The following is a 19,593-nucleotide window of genomic DNA, read 5'->3' as shown; positions in this document are numbered from 1 at the left end:
ATTTTGCGCTTTGTATTAGAAGGACCAGTTAACAACTTTTGTATGAAAAGAACCAGTTAGCAACTTGTTGGAAAAGTTAGTGCATAAAGATTATTATCATGAATATAAGGGAGCTGCATAACATGGAGCAGACTAGTCGTATGGAGTGTGTAGGTAGGATATAATTTTTTGAATGTGTAGGTTAGGTGTATAAATAATAACTCTAAATTCATAAACTCTTATTGCTGTAAGATAAAATATAAAATAATTACATATTTAAACATTTCCGAAAACGTTGCACAGCAAACTTGAAATCAATAAAATAATTAATGATAAAGTTTGATTCTAGCGGTAGTTTTAGGAACGTGTTTGATCGCATTGAACATTAACTGTGGCAGATGGGAACGGTCATGCAAAGTTAGATAGTCCTTATTTACGATCACACATTTTTGTAGGATAACAGACTTCTTCTCACGTATGGAGGGTAGAGGTAAGGAGGATCATCTGTGTATATGAAAAAGTGTCGTCAAAATGTATTAAATTAGGATGGCGCCACATTTGCATCAAGGTAACTCTTAAAAGAAGCGCCAAATATAAATATTGTTAGAGTAGGCTTGAAAAATAAACAAGGAAGTAAGGTTATATTTATCACAATATTTTGTACAACGTAAGTTGTTGAAATTCTCAATAATTAACTACTTAGGTAGAGGTAAGGACTACCTTACCTCTACCCTCCATATTCTCACGTTAAAGAAAAAAAATGATTGTCAATATCAACTGGTCAACGTTCATAGACAAGATTTTTAAGGTTCCTGTAAGAAATTTGTAAAACAATTCATTACAAATTTTAAATTTCTCTATATAAATTCCTTACATTCGTAAATTTGTTGTTTCTAAATAGCTATTTAAAAATTAGACATGCAATATTTCCTTAGCCAAAATCCATGTTTCTTAAAACAAGTTATGTTCGTTGTTTCGCTTTCGAGTTCAAAAAACCCCTCGCTTCCGGTGTGAATCAGTTCCAGAAACATAAGAAAGTGTGCTATTCATTTATTTTCTGTCGTCATATTTAGCTACGTTATTGATATTAATTTTGTCCGCGTTTAGTAAATAGTGTTAATTTTATGTTCGTTCTGATCGATTATTGTCGTGATACAATTAAAGCGTTCAGGCTGCGTGAAAAGAGTGTGTCAAACGCATCGTCATAGGGGGAAGGTACTAGTCAACAATATCGAATATCTTCTGTCCATATTTACATATATATGTGCATAGCTAGTAGTCAGATACCACGTTTTCGCCAGCTGGTGCGTACGTTTCGGCATAAAGAATATGTTAAAATAGCGAATTATTTGCTGAAATTGGAAGTTACGTTTTAGTGTAGAGTTTATTGGGTCGTGATAATGTTGTGTTGTGGCAGGTTGGTGGCCGGCTAGTTGTGTTTCTACGGTGCCAGCTTCGAAGGAGGATCAACAATTCATCCCATCTGTGAGCTCTCGTCCAGTGGGGCGCTACCATTTTATATGACTTTAGCAAGATATACAGGTTAGTCGTGTTCCGAAATTAAATACTTTGCTTCCATTTTCCACTTTTATTTCAGGTCTCGTGTCGTGGATTTCTTATAGGTTATCTTCCATATTTTCAAATATTTGATCTGTAATATCCCCTTTTTTACGAAACAGCAAACCTACAGACTCTTCAACATATGTTAAATGGCAGACCCATTATATTATCATGTTTTGCTTATGAGATATGAATTTCACAACATAAGATAGTTCAACTATTAATAACAGTTCATTAAGAGCTATCAGATTAATGCTTATCATTGTTTAATTAGATGTTGTTACTTATTGGTCATCCTATGCCAAGTATGAAGTACTTATTAATAATTAAAACTTTAATAATGTATTGAAAATTTAATTGCTTTTCAATTCCATGCAGTCTTTTTAAAAAAGGAAGGTAAATTCCAAAATTGCATCTGTTTAAAAAGTCTTAACTAGATTGTTATCAAGAAGAAATAATCACCTGCAAAAGTTATTGCTTTATTTGTATTGTGGCAGTCCAGAAAGTAAATAAGGGAGATCTAACATAAGACAACTTATCATTTTGTCTTCGAAGTACTCTTTTTTTCTAAGACTTTGGCGTTTAAATCTGTTAGTTTGCTCAAGTCAGGTCAGGTGGAGGCCATGACTGCAGCTCCTGATCACACCACTAGCTGACCCATTGACACTTATGTAAAGCCTCCGACACAACCAAAAACTGACAGAACATCAAGTCTGCCTAATCTACAACATGACAATTGCAAACCATGAACTGTTGTCATGCAAAATATAAGTACTCAAATATCACTACAAAATTATCTGTTTTTTAAAATATGAAGGTTGATAACTATGCAATCTGCTAGAAAAGTAACTAAGAAGGGGGGTATGGCTTTGACAGCTGCATGGTGCAGTGGGCAGCTGCTGTGAGTCCAAGGCCATGGGGATTCCCACAGCTGGAAAATGTTTGTGTTGTGAATATGATTGTTTTTCAGTGTCTGGGTGTTTATCTGTATATTATAAGTATTTATTGTTGGAAGGGTGATAACAAGCCGCACCTAAAGCCCCCACCAAAGAAATTATTATTATTTGTTGTTAGCAGCAATAGACACACTTGAACTATGAATATTGCAATTTTCTATCTATGCATGAGATACAGCCTACTAACAGTCACATAGACTGACAGATAGAGGAAAGTGATAGGGTCCCTTTGCCGCCCTTCAGAGTACAAAAGCTTGATAACTAGGTAGATGGATATTTAATTTGTAAAGACACAGGATACAATCACTTTGGCTATTAGTGAAATTGTTGTACTTAAGTGCAGTGGACGTCACAGCCCACATGCTGACATCCTCCCAAATAGGATACCGTTGTCTAGCCCTCGTCAGAGTGATATTTTAACGTAAAAAGAAACAAGAGTTTAATAAGAAAAATAAAGTTGTAATAATTATTGACATAGGATATTTTTAAACCCAGGAAACATTCGCTTTCTTGGTTTGATGTAAAAAACCACTAAAAGAACAGTTGGATAGAAGCAGGCGTTACTTTGCGGAAATCCGTAATATATTATGAAAATTAAGCTTAATTTGCTATACTCCGCGAACAGCAGGAGAATCTGTATCGTGTAATTTATAATTACTTCAATCCGTATACTCCACACCAAACAGATCCTCGGCAGGGCATACATTGCCGAGGATCTACGCAAGTTACGCTCCGAAACCGGAGCAACCTCAGGAGATTTTGACTTAACAATGAATAATTGTTAAGTCAACATCTGTTGTTGTTGTTGCACTTCCTGTAGGGCAATCAAAATCGGTTTTCTAGGACATTTCGTACCGGAACGCTAGCTCAGCACGTCTTTGTGGGTTTGCTGGTAACTAGCCAAAACGTCCCACCAGACCAGACTAGTAATTTTAAACTTACATAATGCCCCTGCCTGGGCAGACTTATGAGCAAACTAGGAACTTCCCACTAATAAAGCCAAAGGATATTGCGCCAGGGCAATTGTCAAAACCGATAGGTATTCTAATAGTGGATATTATTATATTTGACTTGTAATTATATAAAGCAGTTGATGTATTATACAATATCGCCTCAAGCCAAGCCTATTACCCAATATCTTAACGTCTAGTAATAAATATTACACCATGCCAGTTGTAACACTTGACATTTCCTCAAAGATATCATTTCTTGACCGACCACAAATTGTTGATAAATTACCCAAATATCTTTTTTGTATTAGTTATCAATTATTATCAGCAGATATATCCTGGGTCTCTACATGTTTGACATTTCAAAACTAAGCGAACTTTACTAGCACTGAACAGACAATTTTTTTCTTACTCTGTCTTTTTGTTGTTACAATGCGTTGCTGGTAGATCTTATGAATGAATAAATAAGAATAAACTTAATATCGACCCGAAATACGCGTACGAGCACATGATTACAAGTTTATTGAGTAAAATGTTCAAAAGTGAACCAGCTGCTGGGTACACGCGTAAAATTGAAATAATGTTTACTTAAAGTGAGAAATTACTTCGATCAATTATTTATCTATAGGTAGGTAAATTTCATCATATCGTTCCATTACCGTCGTACTAAAGCGCCTCCTCCCACAATGTGAAGGGGTTAAGGCCGTAGTCCCCAACTCTGGCCCAGTGCGGATTGGTGGACTTCACATACTTTCATGCATGCCCAGGCATTCAGGTTTCCTCACGATGTTTCCCTTCACAGTCAAAGCAAGTGATGAGTTTTAATTACTTAAAACGTACATAACATATAAAAGTTAAAGGTGCGTGCTGGGATTCGAACTCGACCCCACGTTAGTGAAGTCGAGTTTCTACCCACTGCGTTATCACCGCTTCTAGGCAACTAGGCATTACTGTAAAAAAACGTATCATACATTTTTATATTTAACTCACTATGCCAGGACTCGTACGTACTAAGTAGTTGGTAGCATACCATTGATAATTATCTATTTATGTTTTCCATATAGCTTACTTGCACATTTGATGATGTGAGACCTTCATTATACTTCTATGATATTTTCTTTCTTTTTATACAAGTGGTTATTTGCAAATTGCAATAATAGACCTACCTATTTTGCGAAAAGGTTTTATTCAAAAAGTAATTAGATATAATAACTTTGACAACCTCGCTGGCGCAACGGCAAGCGCAGTAGGAGGTCCCAGGTTCGATACCGGCAGGCGCGATGGGGGAATTTATAATTTCTGAATTTTGTCTGGCTAGTTACCAGTTAGGTACCACCCTACCGACAAAGACGTGTCGCTAAGCGATTAGTGTTTCGGTGCGATGTTGCGTAGAAACCGATTCGGAATATGACTACCTTACTCCCTAACAGCTTAGCCCGCTATCGTCTTAGACTGCATCATCACTTACCACCAGGTGAGATTGCAGTTAAGGGCTAACTTGTAGTGAAAGAAAAAAAAAAAGTAACATAGGTACGTCTATACTGTGCTATTACTGCTATCTACTGCGATCACAAACCCTTCTTCCCAGCTTGTTGGTTATAGACAACCGTTGAGAGATGCCTAGTCCAGCAATGAATTGTAGACTACTGGTGTTATTAAAAAATCTACAGGAAGCTCTCCCGTAGAGGGTCGCCATCCCTGTCCTAAGAGAAAGGTGGCATTGGCCTTTAAAAGTCTGAGGATGATGCTAAGATTTTTTTATACGAGTTAGTACAATCTCGGTATTGTAAAGTTCCCGGGGCGCTCGCTATTGCCATGGCCGGCCTTTGTTCCACAGTACAGTTTTATTACCGATCCTACTTGAAGCGGTCACTGGATCGATAACCATTTTGCCGTGTATCGCAAATGCTGTATTGGATTACTCCCACGTCCTTATACGGCGGAAATTCTATTATAGCTTCTACTCGGTACCGTAGTAACATGGGCTTTACCTCTATAATTGCCAGAATATTCTTAGTTGTACAGCTTTGTGGATTATTAAGAGCTTTTTGTAACAGCTCGTATTTAATTCTTCTGCATAATTTTACCTCTTACGGTTGCACGAGACTTCGTCCGCGTCACTCTAACTTTTTTAGAAATCGCTTAGCGGCACGTCTTTGTCGTTAGGGTGGTAACTAGCCACGGCAAAAGCCTCTCAGACCAGAGAAAATTCAGAAATTGTTAAATCCCAAATTCCCTCTGCCAGGAATCGAATCTGGGGCCTCCCACTTAAATTCACAGCGCTCACCGTTGGACCAGGGAGGTCGTCAACCACCCCCGTAAGGGAAGCCGATGTCTTACCCAAAAGGCTAGGCATAGCATTTGTACTCTACTTAAAATTCAGCAGCGGTCTATATGCTATGCCGCTCGGCACGCCTCGAGCGCCCGGGTGCAGTATTGCAACTATTTTGCTACACATTATTATTCCACGTGTGTCCGGTTTCGCGATTGCTGTGAGAACGAAATTCTTCAGTCTGTTTCTTACTAGACAAACTTTGAATTATTAGTTTGGAATTCTTTTATGTATGCAGAGCGACCGGTAAAATGACACATTCCCTGCATGAGGTTAAACTTAAAGTATAGTTCATATGCAACTTACTTTTATGATACCATGGCCGAAAATTGTTAACCTCGAAGATGGTTTAAAAAATAAATATCATACCAGGTCGTTCATATTTCTCGGGATAACTTTTATACTATAGCTATTGGATTCATCCAATCCGGACAAAAACTACTGATAGGTTCCCTGGTAATTAAAAAGATAGCCATTCTTGACTAATTCTGGATAGGGTTTTAAGCTCTTTGTACAGCGGGGAAGTACCCTGCTTATATCTGCCGCCAAGTATCATTGCTGTGTTCCAGTCTAAAACGAACTAGGCCCAGTTGGCGGTGTCATTACAGGCCCATGAAGCTTAATAAAGAACCTCAGGTTGCTGGATACGGACCGGGACGTTGCAGGACTTGTTCCTGACACGCCCTCTGTTTATAGGCGTTGTTTATATGGTTATATACTTGGAATCAAAATTCAAAATTCAAAAACGTTTTATTCATGTAGACCTATCATAGGCACTCATGAAGCGTTCTCATACATATAATTTAGCAAATCATCTGCTTGGTCGGTCAATTATTAATATATTAAAATAAAACCTTGTGCCAGAAAAACTAACGATTCCCACAGAATTTGCAATAATCAGTAATAAAATTAAGTGAAATATCCATCTCGGTTCGGTTAAAAATTCCTCCCATAGACCACACGGACGAAAGCGATCGAAACTTGCAACGCCCTTATTACTATTTTTACGTTGGAGGTTAAACAATTACTTACTGTATAATTAGCTTTAAGCGAGAATTACTCAGCTATGTTATAGAGCATATAATTATTTTTACATAGTATGTTAACACAGATCTTTAAACTACGCCAAGGATTTTGAATGCAGTGAAGATATGCAGTGAACACGCATAAATAATATCGAAGAGTAAAGCAAAGAAATTAAAAGGTTTTTTAATGTTATGTCATAGCAAACATATTTTTGTGCGTTAGCATTGCAAACGCTGCGTAAACCTTACGAGATAGTCGGGGTTCGTTTGCATATTTCAACAACCCCAAAGGATAATTGTATACATACAGCTTTGCGCAGCGGTGAGCGCTGTGGTTTTAAGGGCCTAGATTCGATGCCCGGCAGGGACAATTTGGGAATTTATAATATTTGAATTTTCTCTGGTCTGGCATGGTTGGATGCTTCGGCGGCCGGTCGTGGCCAGTCAACACCCTACCGATAATGACGTGCCGCTAAGCGATATAGCGCTCCGGAACGATGTCGCGTAGAACCGATTAGTGGTATGGGCTATATCCAGTTACCACCTTAGACTGCATCATCATTTACCACCAGCAGGGCTAGCACGGGCAGGAGACAAAATCTATATCCCCGATTATATCCCCAATATAATAAACGTGACCATCTGCTATAAAGCACAGGAATATGGAATAGGAGAGGTTAACCCCCGTTTATTATTACACATATATTTAGATACTATTTCCCCTTGTGCGTCAGTGCTCTGAGAGTTAATAAAGATGCCGGAGAAGATACATTTTTATGCCCGGGGATATAATTGTCTCCTGCCCATGCTAGCCGTGCAGGTAGATTGACAGTCAAGGGCTAACTTGTAGTGGAATAAAAATAAAGCTATTTCTATGTAACTATTTTAAGTATAACTATTTATTCTACACTTGCCTCATTAGACGTTACGTCGTCGGTCGGTGTGCCGAAACATGTTATGTCACTCGGGTCGATGTACTCACCTTTCTCGTCTCGTCTACATTACCTACATTGTTCGTCGATTTACACGTCTAAGAGTAGAGATAGCCTTCGCGTACACTGAAAAAGCATTACACGACGCGGGAAATTGCAATTAAACTCAACTTTGACAAAATCGTATACACCTATTCTACTAACGCGCCCCGGTCATAAGCTTTTATTTCAGTATTTACAAGTTATTGTGTAAATCTTGCAACTGTGTTTTTAACCAGTTCCCCGACAAAGGGAGCTGAAATATTGCATACACATATTGATTGGATGACAATGCGTGGTAAACTAAGCGACGTCAATCTTAATCCAAAAAATGGCCGAACTATTTCTTATTCACCCCGCGTTATGGGTATTTAACTAGAGGATTTGGTGAGAATACTATGAAAAATGAATAAGCGTCGCTCCAAATTCAATGAAATTATCCAGATCATTCAAAAAATTATGTGTCTATGTTTGTATGTATTATGTATTGTACCTATGTATCTATGTTTGTATGTATTGTGTATTGTACAATTTAGTACTTATCAAAACACATTTTTATTGATGCACATATTTGAAAGATATCTCAATACATTTTATTGTTGACCCAGTGGTCCCATTCTTTGGTAGGAGTTAACGTTCGCCTCTAGAGCAGTCGCGTTGCTATTTCACATTGCCTACCTTCTCTTTCGGTTTGATTCGTTTGATTGATGAGGGGGAAATAGGCACACTATTTATGGGAGCAAACATTAATTACAAAAAATGATTACATATATTAATGGGAACAATAAATTGCTTAGCACCATTTTTTTTTTAATCTCTTTTAAAGAGCTGAGTCACTAAAGTGACTATGTAGCTCTTATGGGTCTACAATTACTACCTTACAAACTAGCTTATTCTACGTCTACGTACATTAATCTTAAATCTATTATATAAATATTTCGCGGCCTCAGAATAGGGGTTTGACAAACTTTGTTAACATTGGCAAACATTTTATTCTGAACCTCGCTACGGACAAATTTCATCAGAAAGTGATAAACATCCCCTTACAACACAGTCTGGACAATTGGGAGAAGGAGTCTTTCTGAGCATAAACCCAAATCGGTTTAGTCGAATGTGTCCGGAGCGAAGACGAAAAGGTATGATAATATCTTGCCTACTGTTACAGTAAATTTATACAGTGGGTAAATAATTAAACTTTTGATAACTATAAATTTATATTTGCCAGATATTTTATTAAATAGTTAATAGATGATAGTTTTCAAAAAACAATTGAAATGTATTTGGTTAACAACCAATGTTCATGACATTGAGTTGGTGGGTATTTTGATATAAATACGACTGTATTATCAATGCACCTCAGTCCTACATAGACTCGAACGATGCAGAGATAGCTTCCGGTGTCCATTAGTTTATCACAACTCAATTTGAAGCCCCCTCTATCGGAGCACTAGGAAAATCGCAGCACCATTCTTATATCGAAAAATAACTTTGTGAGACTCGCTCATATTATAAAGTTCCTTGAAAGGAAAAGTATACATTTCGGTAAACTAAATATATTCGACCGCCTCTAATCGATTAGTACCTATAGCGTTGATTGAACTACCAAGCCCTGCCTGATAGCCTGCATGCCTGAGAGTTATCCATAACGTTCTCAAAGGCGTGTGAAGTCTACCAAACCGTACTTGGCTACGGCTACAGACTACGGCCTTCTTATTCTGATAAGGGACCCCTGTCCTATAGTGGGCCGGTAATCAGTGGCGTGCACAGGATTTCTGACCAGGGTATGCATAAATCAGGTGATTCGCATAAAATGGAAAAAAATCTCTCCGAGTTATATAAAATAATTTTTATGCGGTGCTTTTGTGCATGTATGAAGTGCACGCCACTGCCGGTAATAGGTTGATAATGATGATGATGGATTAGCTAACTTCTCATCATCTTCACATCATCATCAGCTTATCGACCCTTTAGCGGCCCACTTCAGGGCACTGGTCTCCACGCACAATGAGAAGGGGTTAAGGCGGTAGCCCACCTCGCTGGCCCAGTGCGGATTGATGGACTCCACATATTTTTGAGAACATTATGTAGAACTCACGGCGTACAGGTTCCCTACGATGTTTTCCATCACCGTTGAAGAAAGTGATATTATTAATTACGTAAAACGCACATAACTTTGAAAAGTTAGCTGGGATTCGAACTCTGCCCCCCGAAGCTAAATTCGAGCTCTTACCCACTGCGCTATCACCGCTTCAATTTTCTTCCGTTACCTTAAAAATAATCCCTGACCCACTGCCACGACTCGCGAACCATCCTCAAGATAGATATATCAAATGCAAAAAAGATTCTTCAAATAAGACCGGTAGTTTTGGATATTAGAGCGTTCCAACAAACAAAAACTAAGTCTTCAGCTTTAGTACTTTTTGTCTAGATGCTGTAGATTGTCTTTTTAACTTATTAATTAACTTACATAGTGATATTTTTCAGTCGAAGCGCGAGGCACTTTTGTAGTTAAGATGTGATGATAAACGACTCAAGGTTTGTTTGCTGCTCGCTAACTAGTGCCACTCGAATATTAATTAAGCAAACAATCAATCTGTCTTGTTAATCTACTAGCTGAGCGCCGTGGATTCAGCAGCGACCACTATAGACTATGTATGAAAAACAGCGCTTTTATTCAAAAAGTAAATCCTCTTTGTCTTATTTTTTTTATACACTAAAATAGTTGTTCATCGTCATCATCACATCAGCCCATTACCCAGAGTACGCGTCTCCTCCTACAATGCGAATAGGTTAAGGCCCTAGTCCACCACGCTGGCCCAGTGCGGATTGGTGGACTCCACACTCCTTTGAAAACATTATGTTAAACTCCCAGGTATTGTTTAGGTTTCCTCACGATGTTTTCTTTCACTGTTGAAGCAGGTGATATTTGAATGAAACGCACATAACTTAAAAAAGTGTAAGAGGTGCATGCTGGGATTCGAACTCGGCCCCTCTACCCAATGCGCCATCACCGCTTCAATTTACCGAAATAGTTGTTTCGGTAAATTATTAAAATAAATAGGTAGATTGTAAGGTTTTCAGGCGCAGACAATTTGAAGAATATTTGAACAAGACTATACAAAAATATAATTCACATCATCATTCATCATCATCATCATCATCATCACGTACAGCTGATTCTTCAGATCTCATTGCTCGTAGTACTGAGCTTTTTGTGACAGAGCTCGTCCGGGGAAGTACTACCACCATGTATTACCACCACTTATTGGTGCCGCTAAGCAACATTGTGCAATGCTGTCTTTAAAAATTCAAAAAAATTTAAAAATTCAAAATTAATTTATTTCAAGTAGGTCTTATTTATTACCACTTTTGAAACGTCAAGTCAGTCTGTTTGTAGTTCCTCTACCACCGGTTCGGAAGGCAGATTTCATTGAGAAGAGCCGGCAAGAAACTCAGCAGATTGCTCTTTTCCAGCATCATTTTATAGTTTAACAATCTTTACAATCTTTCTATTTTGTGAGAGAGGAGAGCGGAGTGGCCTTCTTTACTGCAGCCTTGTCGTTAAGGAATTCATCTATCGTGTAGTAAGCACGATTTGTTAAACGTGTTTTAATATATTGCTTACGATCTGAAGGTCGTTGGTGCCAGTGTATAAAGCCACCATGCTGTTCCAGTGCACGTTGCCGTGCTTCATAACAAAAAAACGCCAAAATTAGAACATCGCATCTTTTTTAAAGTCTGTATAAAAGTAAAGAAATAATCTCTTTACGAACATTCCGACACAAAACCAAAAACGTTAGGTATATTTAAAAAGCGGAATGTTTTTTCCGCATCACGTCAGAAATGGAAACACCCTCACATTGAAATAAAATACAGTATAACCTATTATTTTTGTTCATTCGCCAAGCCTACCTGGCTTTCAGTGTTTAGACGACGATTCAGATGTAGGTAGGTATTCAATAGGCAATTCGTACATGACAATGTCGTGTTAAACGTGCCGTGTCCGAACTCACGGCCTGAAACGGCCCTCTGGGGTCACCTTTGAAACGAGGATCGGTCCTCGATGTGTACGTAGGTAAATGTCACGTAACAATTAATGACCTTTGTACCCTAGGCCTGCCTGTTCCACTCTATACTTTAGGTACAATATCAATCTCGAAGCCGGTGCTAATTTTGTCGAGCGTATCTTGTTTGCGCTTTCTATTTTCTTAAGTATTTCCTTTTGAATAGTTCGTACAAGTTTAGCAACAAATATTTTTTCCAGGCTTTGCCAGATTTTTGAATAACAGCTAGTGTGTTGTAATTGGGGACAGCAGCGTCCGGCGGTTGCCTGTTCTAAAGATTCCCTCGTGCAATGTATCTCCATAATGCAGTGCCCCAAGTCTGCTATAATAATAATAATTGTTTATCAGTGCTCGATCGCGGAAGCGGTGATAGCCCTGTGGGTAGGACTTCGACTTCACTTTCGGGAGGATGATGTCGAATCCCAGCACGCACCTCTTACTTTTCTAAGTTATGTGCATTTTAAGTAATTAAAATATCACTTGCTTCAACGGTAAAGGAAAACATCGTGAAGAGACCGCATGCCTGAGAGTTCTACATAATGTTCTCAAAGGTGTGTGTGGAGTCCAGTGCGCACTGGGCCAGCATGATAAACTACAGATTTAACCCTTCTCACTGTTAAACTCGTGCCCTGTAATCAGTGGCGTGCATAGAGGGTATGCAGAGGGTATGCAGATGATATAAAATGAAGAAAATCTTCAATACGAATTATAATAAACTTGAGAATAGGCATTGTAAGAGTTACAAAAAGTCTACCCTTAAGTAAATATAACTCCTAATGGAGTTTTTATTAATTTTGTATCATCTGCATACCCTGTGCATACCCTCTATGCACGCCACTGCCTGTAATGTGTTGATCACGATGATGATGAGCCTCTCGTCGAGACTTGCAAAGTTTTCACACGACAACTTGTGACTTGACTGCGATCTCACCTTACGATAGACGGCTAACGAGGGATGTCAGTCTCGAGGCAGTCTCGATGTTTGAAGACCTTTGTCGCAGGAATTGAAATAGATTAAGAAAAAATCGTGTATTGAAGGTTTTATTTGAGTATGTAGAGATAACTTCAAAACTATTTTTGCAATTCGTTGGCACAATTTTCGAAAATGGTTACGTGCTAATGATATAGAGCAAAAAAGAAAAATCATAGAGAACGCTAAGCAAAAACGAAACAATAAAAAGGGCAGGCGATGCGACACGGTGGTTCGGGGTATATTGCGTAACGTGGGTTTTTTAGGTAAAGTTTACTTTTCAGTAGTTGTACGCGGATGAAGAAGTGAGATATAATTATACTGAATTAATTTAGACTTCCGGATATCTCCAATTTATATAGGCAATACACAGACAGTGGCGTGTTCAGAGGGTATGTACAGGGTATGCAAATGATATAAAATAAAGAAAGTCTCCAATACGAGTTATACAAAACTTAAGGATAGCCATTGTAAGAGTTATAAAATGCCTACCCCTAAGTATTTATAGCTGGTACTGGAGATTTTCTTCATTTTATATCATCTGCATACCCTGTGCATCCCTCTGTGCAGGCCACTGGCAAAAGAAGCAAATTTCGTGTGGTCTGAATATCCGAAGTTCATTGGCCGGAAGTAGTTACGTGAGCGTACAACGATGTTCCTTGTGGCGCATCTCAACCGCGCCAACTATCGACCGTTCTCGAGATGCGTTGATTGCTGATACCGCAGCATCCGTTGCGGCTACGCTAGTAGGAAATTCACAATTGTCTATTGAATGCAGTGTAGTATATTACCGTTTTACTAATAAGAAGTTCATATATATATTTTTATTTAATGCAATTTAACATGATACGGCCGCTTTAGTTTCAGAAAAATTCACAATTATACCTACACTGGCTGTTGCCCGCGACTTCGTTTGCGTTTGGTTTTGTTTTCGATGTGGCGTTAAATTTAGTTGTTTTTCTAAAAACATTTAAAGTATTCATTATCGCTAAGCCTTAAATGAGGGGTTTGCCGATGCCCGCTGAGGAGTTCTGTCCTCTATCTCCAACCACATTCAGAACTACACAAAGTTTGGGCAAAATGAAACACATATATAAACACATAAATATAACCTCTATAGAACAAAAATGATTTTTAAATCAGTTAGTCAAGCAATTGCTATGCTACAATATTGTAGTGTTCCGGTCTGAAGGGCGGGGCTGCCGGTATTATTGCAGCCACATGAGGCTTAACACCTACGCCTCAGGTTGACGGACCAAGCGTGGCAATTAATACGACGACTTCTATGCTTGACCTGCGAAGTGGTAACTCTGCTTATAGGCGATGGTTTTCTAATTACCATTAGGTGAGCCATCTGTTTGGTTTTTCAATTATTTGAGCAGAGCACGGGTCTCCACTCAGTATGAGGAGTTCAGGCCGTAGTCCACCACGCTGGCCCAGTGCGGATTGGTGGACTACACACACCTTTGATAACATTATGTAGGACTTGCATGCAGGTTTCCTCACGATGTTTTCCTTCACCGTTGAAGCAAGTGATATTTTAATTACTTAAAACGCAAATAACTTGAAAAGTTAAAGATGCGTGCTGGGTTTCGAAATCGGCCCCCCGAATGTGGACACGAGCTCCCACCCAATACGCTATCACGCTATTTATTTATATATTATTAAAAAAAAAAACAATTTATAATCCGCCTGCCACCTCACATCTGCAGAGCGTAATGGGGATATCATGAATTAAATGAACAACAGGAGATCGCGTTTCGTCAGTTCTGAATGGCCAAGTTCATTGGCCGGATGTAGTTACGTTAGTATACGTCATACTACGACGTTGCTTGCGGCGCATCTCGACCGCGCAAATTATCGACCGTACACGAGATGCGTTGATTGCTGATACCGCAGCATCCGATGCGGCTGCGCTAGTAGGGAATTCGCGATTGCTTATTGAATACTGTTTTATATATGACTATGTTGCTTTCTGCGTGATATGAACCTTTTGGTAATTATTCATTACTCATTGATTATATATTTCCGGTTAGTTTTACGGTTCCGGTATATCGGTAGGTAGTCGATATGTAATCGCGTGGCATTATATATTTTTTTTTATAAAATAAAAATAAATAAAATTCATTTATTTCGACCGACTTGGATCATAAATGGTTAGTAAAATACAAAGTTAACTGTTAGTAAACTTAGCCTAAGGAAATAGTTTATGTAAAACCCTTCGAGCATGCCCGATTGGAAAGCACGTGTACCATGCAGCAATGGCACAGGTACTGACAATCAGTCCTGCCAGCAACATATGATACTTCTTATAGAAAATTTTACGCTTTAATTGAATTCGTTTTCGGACAGGACTGTCTATATGATTTTATATTGTTATCCATTATAACTTTCACTGAATACAATTTTGGACAATATTTCTGTTTTCGTTACAGAAAATTCATCATTGTCCATTAAATGCAACTCCTTGGGGCCCTGGGAGCCTGACGTCTGCCCAGCAGTGGCATATTAGTAGGCTGAGAAAAATAATTACTTCCTTCAATAATCATGTGGTGACATTTTACCCTATTTCATCTAAACCGTGCACGCATTTTATCGTAGGGTTAACTTTTGATATGCTTCGAGCCTAGCCGATGCGGGCTGGAATCGATAGCATAGCGCGTGCGCCCTGGCTACCCCCTACCCCCCTCTAAACACCCCCCTGTTACCCTGCACCGTCCCCCTGCAACTTCCTGCAAAGCCTTCTGCGCCGCTGGCAATGCGGAATGCAACGATAAATTGTTGCGAATTTATGAATACGTCCACACCATTTAATGATTTTACCACACTTGTGTAGAAATACGATTATTATCAGTGTTTCAGAGAGCTTGAATTCTACTGCAGCTCTTTGTTTGAGTAGGTACCTAGTCTCATGAAGGTCAAATCTAATTTATTTTACTAGCCGTGCTCTGCGGTTTCCCCTGCGTCGACTACGGGTCAAGTTCTTATCTAGTACGTAATGCTTATTTAGTCTACAACTTCCCTCAATAAATGGGCTACATAACGCAAATATGGTTTTATTGTTAGTTCCAGACTCATTTAAAAAAAAAACTTTCCAGCTTTGTAGTATAATACATTTGATATTTTACAGCCGATTGTCGCAATGGGTAGCGACACTGCTTTCTGAGTCCATGAAGATGAATGTTTTTCAGTGTCTGGATGTTTATCTGTACTTAAAAGTATTTATGTATATTATATTCATAAAAATATTCATCAGCTATGTTAGTACCCGTAACACAAGCTATGCTTATAATGGGGCTGGATAGCGATGTGTATTGTCGTAATATATTTATTTATGAGGATGCTCCGGTTTCGGAGCGAAACGTGCGTAGAGGGTACATCGCCGAGGATCTGTTTGGTGTGGAGTATACGGATTTAAGTAATTATAAATTACACTATACAGATTCTCCTGCTGTTCGCGGAGTATAGCAAATTAAGCTTAATTTTCATAATATATTATGGATTTCCGCAAAGTAACGCCTGCTTCTATCCAATGCTGCATACTATGGCAAATGAACCAGGATCTTACAGTTTTACTATCACAAATAATTGCAAATAATCGAGAGATGTGTGGCACCAAAATCTTGCGCTAGGCTCCTTAAAAATGTTGAGTTAATTGCAGTGAATGGGTGTGTGTTGCAGTGAGTGGCGTGCACTTCATATATGCACAAAAGCTCTGCATACCCTTTTTTTTTTTTTTTTGTCGTGGTGGAAAAGCTTTATGGTTATGTGGGACTCGTTTACCCGAACTAAAAACCACCACGGCATGTCCCTCTCGTTGGATTTATTGGACGTCCGGGGAACCCGTTGTACACTTCCCAGACGTCTAGCTCTGCATACCCTAAATTTTATGAATAACTCATAAACACGCAGGATTGTTCCATTTTATGGAATCATCCTTCTTTATGCATAACCTCGTCATTAACCCTGTGCACGCCACGGTGTGTGATCTACTTTTGAGCTTTTTGAGGAAGAATTTGATATTCGTTGGCCCAAACTGATCAAAACGAAGACAAATATATGAATTTAAATCCATACCTACAACAAACAGGCGCTATACCACCTTCAAAAGTCATTTAATAATTTCTCCATTGGTGTTACTAGAACCATGGCTCAATTAGCAAAGGCTGGGATTGATAGATATGCGGGTACAATTCTACTAATTACGTAATCTCATTGAACACTTGATGCAGTCTAAGATGTTAGCGGGCTAACCTGTTAGGGAGTATAGTAGTCATACCCCCAATCTGTTTCTACGCAACATCGCACCGAAACACTAAATCGGTTAGCGGCACGTGTTTGTCGGTAGTGTGACTGACCATGGTCAAAGACTCCCACCAGGCCAGACCAGAGAAAATTTAGAAATTATGAATCCCCAAATTTCCCCTGTCGGGAATCGAACCTGGGATAGTAGGCTTATGTACATTATACATACATCGTTTGGCTTAGCACGGCTTTGGTATCGAGGGATTCAATGTGCAACGATCTCCTCAGATCTCAGAAGATAATTAAATGTCGTTTGGATGCACGATTACGGTAAACCGGTATAAGATGCAGATCTTCTCACATAGCACACACCGATTAAATACTACTAATTAGGTATTTCAAATCTCTTCCACGACCTAATAAGGTTTTGGAAACCTGTGCCATTATCACGAGTTTATTCCTGAGTTCTAATTGCTCCTTTCTCAGTAAAGTAGCACACATAAAACTTATCACGTGTAGTTACTGAAACTTAATATATAATCATAATAACATTATAACAGTGAGATGGTTTAAAAGCATGGGATACTAAGCTGCTCCAACTCGGGCTTGCGGGCTTTAACTATTATTGTCACTTGATTTTAAAAGGTAGATTTTACGATGACGTGCTCTCTCTCGAAAGCATGCGGACAGCAACAATTTCCAAAGTCGGGTGTTTTTCAAAATAACTTTCCAACAAAATAAATATCGTTTCCGTAGGATTCAAAATTCAAATGTACGCGGACGTAATCATGGACAATTCAATTACCAATTAAACAATTCCAACAAATGTAGCGTAGTTAGGTAACCTACATAATTCGCAGAAGTCAAGTTTACAATCATTTAAAGGTACACGAGGACAATGCCAACTACCCTAATTATCCTAATGGCAAACTTTAACAGCGCCCACTGAAGGCTACAACCTTAAAACATATTCAAGAATCTGATATAAAGTGTCACCCGTGTAACGCAAAATATGGTAGTAAAAACGTAGTCAAAATAACCGCAATTGCAAGCGCCTCAAGAAAAGCATTTGTAAGAAAATATATGGTTTACATATAACACCTGAAAGCTTAGCGGAAGAAGTGGGATTACACTTTTGCTAATTTTAGCCAAAGATAAAGAGCCAGAAACCTAATTAAAAGTACAGGGCGCGGGTCTGTTCTCGGAATAAAAAGGTAAAAGGCTGTATTCCATCCCGCTGAATAAGAGCTGATTGAGAACATTATGAGGCAGCCGTGCATTCCTAACAATGTTTTTAATCAGAGTTAAAGCAAGTGATATTTGATTGCATAAATTAAAAAAAGCACAACTCAAAAAAGTGCTAGACGTCTAACTTTGTATCTCCGACCCGGTGATAGAGTCAAAAGTCCTTATATCAGGCCTACTTGAAATAACTGTATTTTGAATTTTGAAAGTGAGGTTTATATTGCTCATTAAAAAAAGTGTTCTTCACTACTTAGATAATGGTATGGGTCAACCAACGAATTACGTACCGTGGATGATAAATGAGCTGTATCAATTTCACCACAGTGCGCCGAGTGACAAGTCGATTCAGAAACCAGCAGTACAATGCTAAGTTCTGCGCCACAGTTTGCATGCAGCTAATGAAATTAACCTTCACTCCGTGACGTCGCGCTCGCCTCTGACTCACCTCAGCACAACCTGACCCGATAATTACCGGCCTAATAGCGTCGTCGTTGTTTGAACACGATTCTACCGTGGTGATTCTATTACTCGTTGGTCAAGTGTCATCATACCCAGTAAAAACCGAAATAATACTTCACAGGCTTTAGATGTACATTATGTTCTGTCTCTGAGATTTATCTGTGAAACCGAAAACCTAATAGTTTTGGAGTAAACCACTGCCATAGTTTTAACTGAAAGATCAAAATACAGTCCTAAAACATTAGTAAAATTAAAATCATGACACTCTTGTCACTTTATTAGTTACGCGTCGCGTAGCATAGGTACTATGCGCGTGTCGGTCTTTTATCTTCAATAGGGTTGTCATAAGTAAACCCTTACATTTTTTAAATATTTTTTGTATGGGAAAAAAAAATATGCTTCTTTTGATGTAATATTTTTTCCTTCAAATTTATTTCGTAATTCGGTTATACATTGTATATCGACTTCCAGGACGAGGACTTGCCAGGGAACAAAAATGAGGTTTATTTTTCTTGCTGTGCCGTCTTCTATAATTTAACTAGCTAGCTTTATAGTAGGTGTTAAGCACCTACTAGCTTTTGTCCGTGATTTTGTCCCACAATTTACTTTTTGTTTTCCGTGATCAATTCCCATGTCTATCTGCAATACACAATATTTTGTCAAGATCAGCTTAGCTGTGCATAGATAAGGTCATCATCATTAACCGGCATACCTACTAGGCACGGGTCTCCTCTCAAGAGTTTAGGCCGCAGCCAACCACGCTAGCCATATGCGGATTGGTAGCCTATAGCCTTACAAATAACAAAGGGTTTTTTTTTCACAAATAACAAAGTTAAA

The 19,593-nt window shown here is 38.7% G+C and overlaps 1 protein-coding gene across 3 annotated transcripts in view; it reads left to right on the top strand.

Moving 5' to 3' along the window:
• Window positions 1-976: 976 nt before the first annotated feature.
• Window positions 977-19,593, top strand: part of LOC120631336 (eukaryotic translation initiation factor 5) — a 40,461-nt gene continuing 21,844 nt past the window's right edge. For 2 of the 3 annotated variants that reach the window (XM_039900828.1, XM_039900830.1), the window contains exons 1-2: window positions 977-1,194; window positions 1,397-1,521. The gene's annotated coding sequence lies outside the window, so the exon portion shown is untranslated. Of the gene's footprint in view, window positions 1,284-1,396; window positions 1,522-19,593 lie in introns of all 3 variants that reach the window. The other variant, XM_039900829.1, reaches the window with a different exon arrangement.

Source organism: Pararge aegeria, chromosome 18, assembly GCF_905163445.1.
Source record: "Pararge aegeria chromosome 18, ilParAegt1.1, whole genome shotgun sequence".
Lineage (NCBI taxonomy): Eukaryota > Metazoa > Arthropoda > Insecta > Lepidoptera > Nymphalidae > Pararge > Pararge aegeria.
This window is presented reverse-complemented; position numbering and strand designations above follow the sequence as displayed.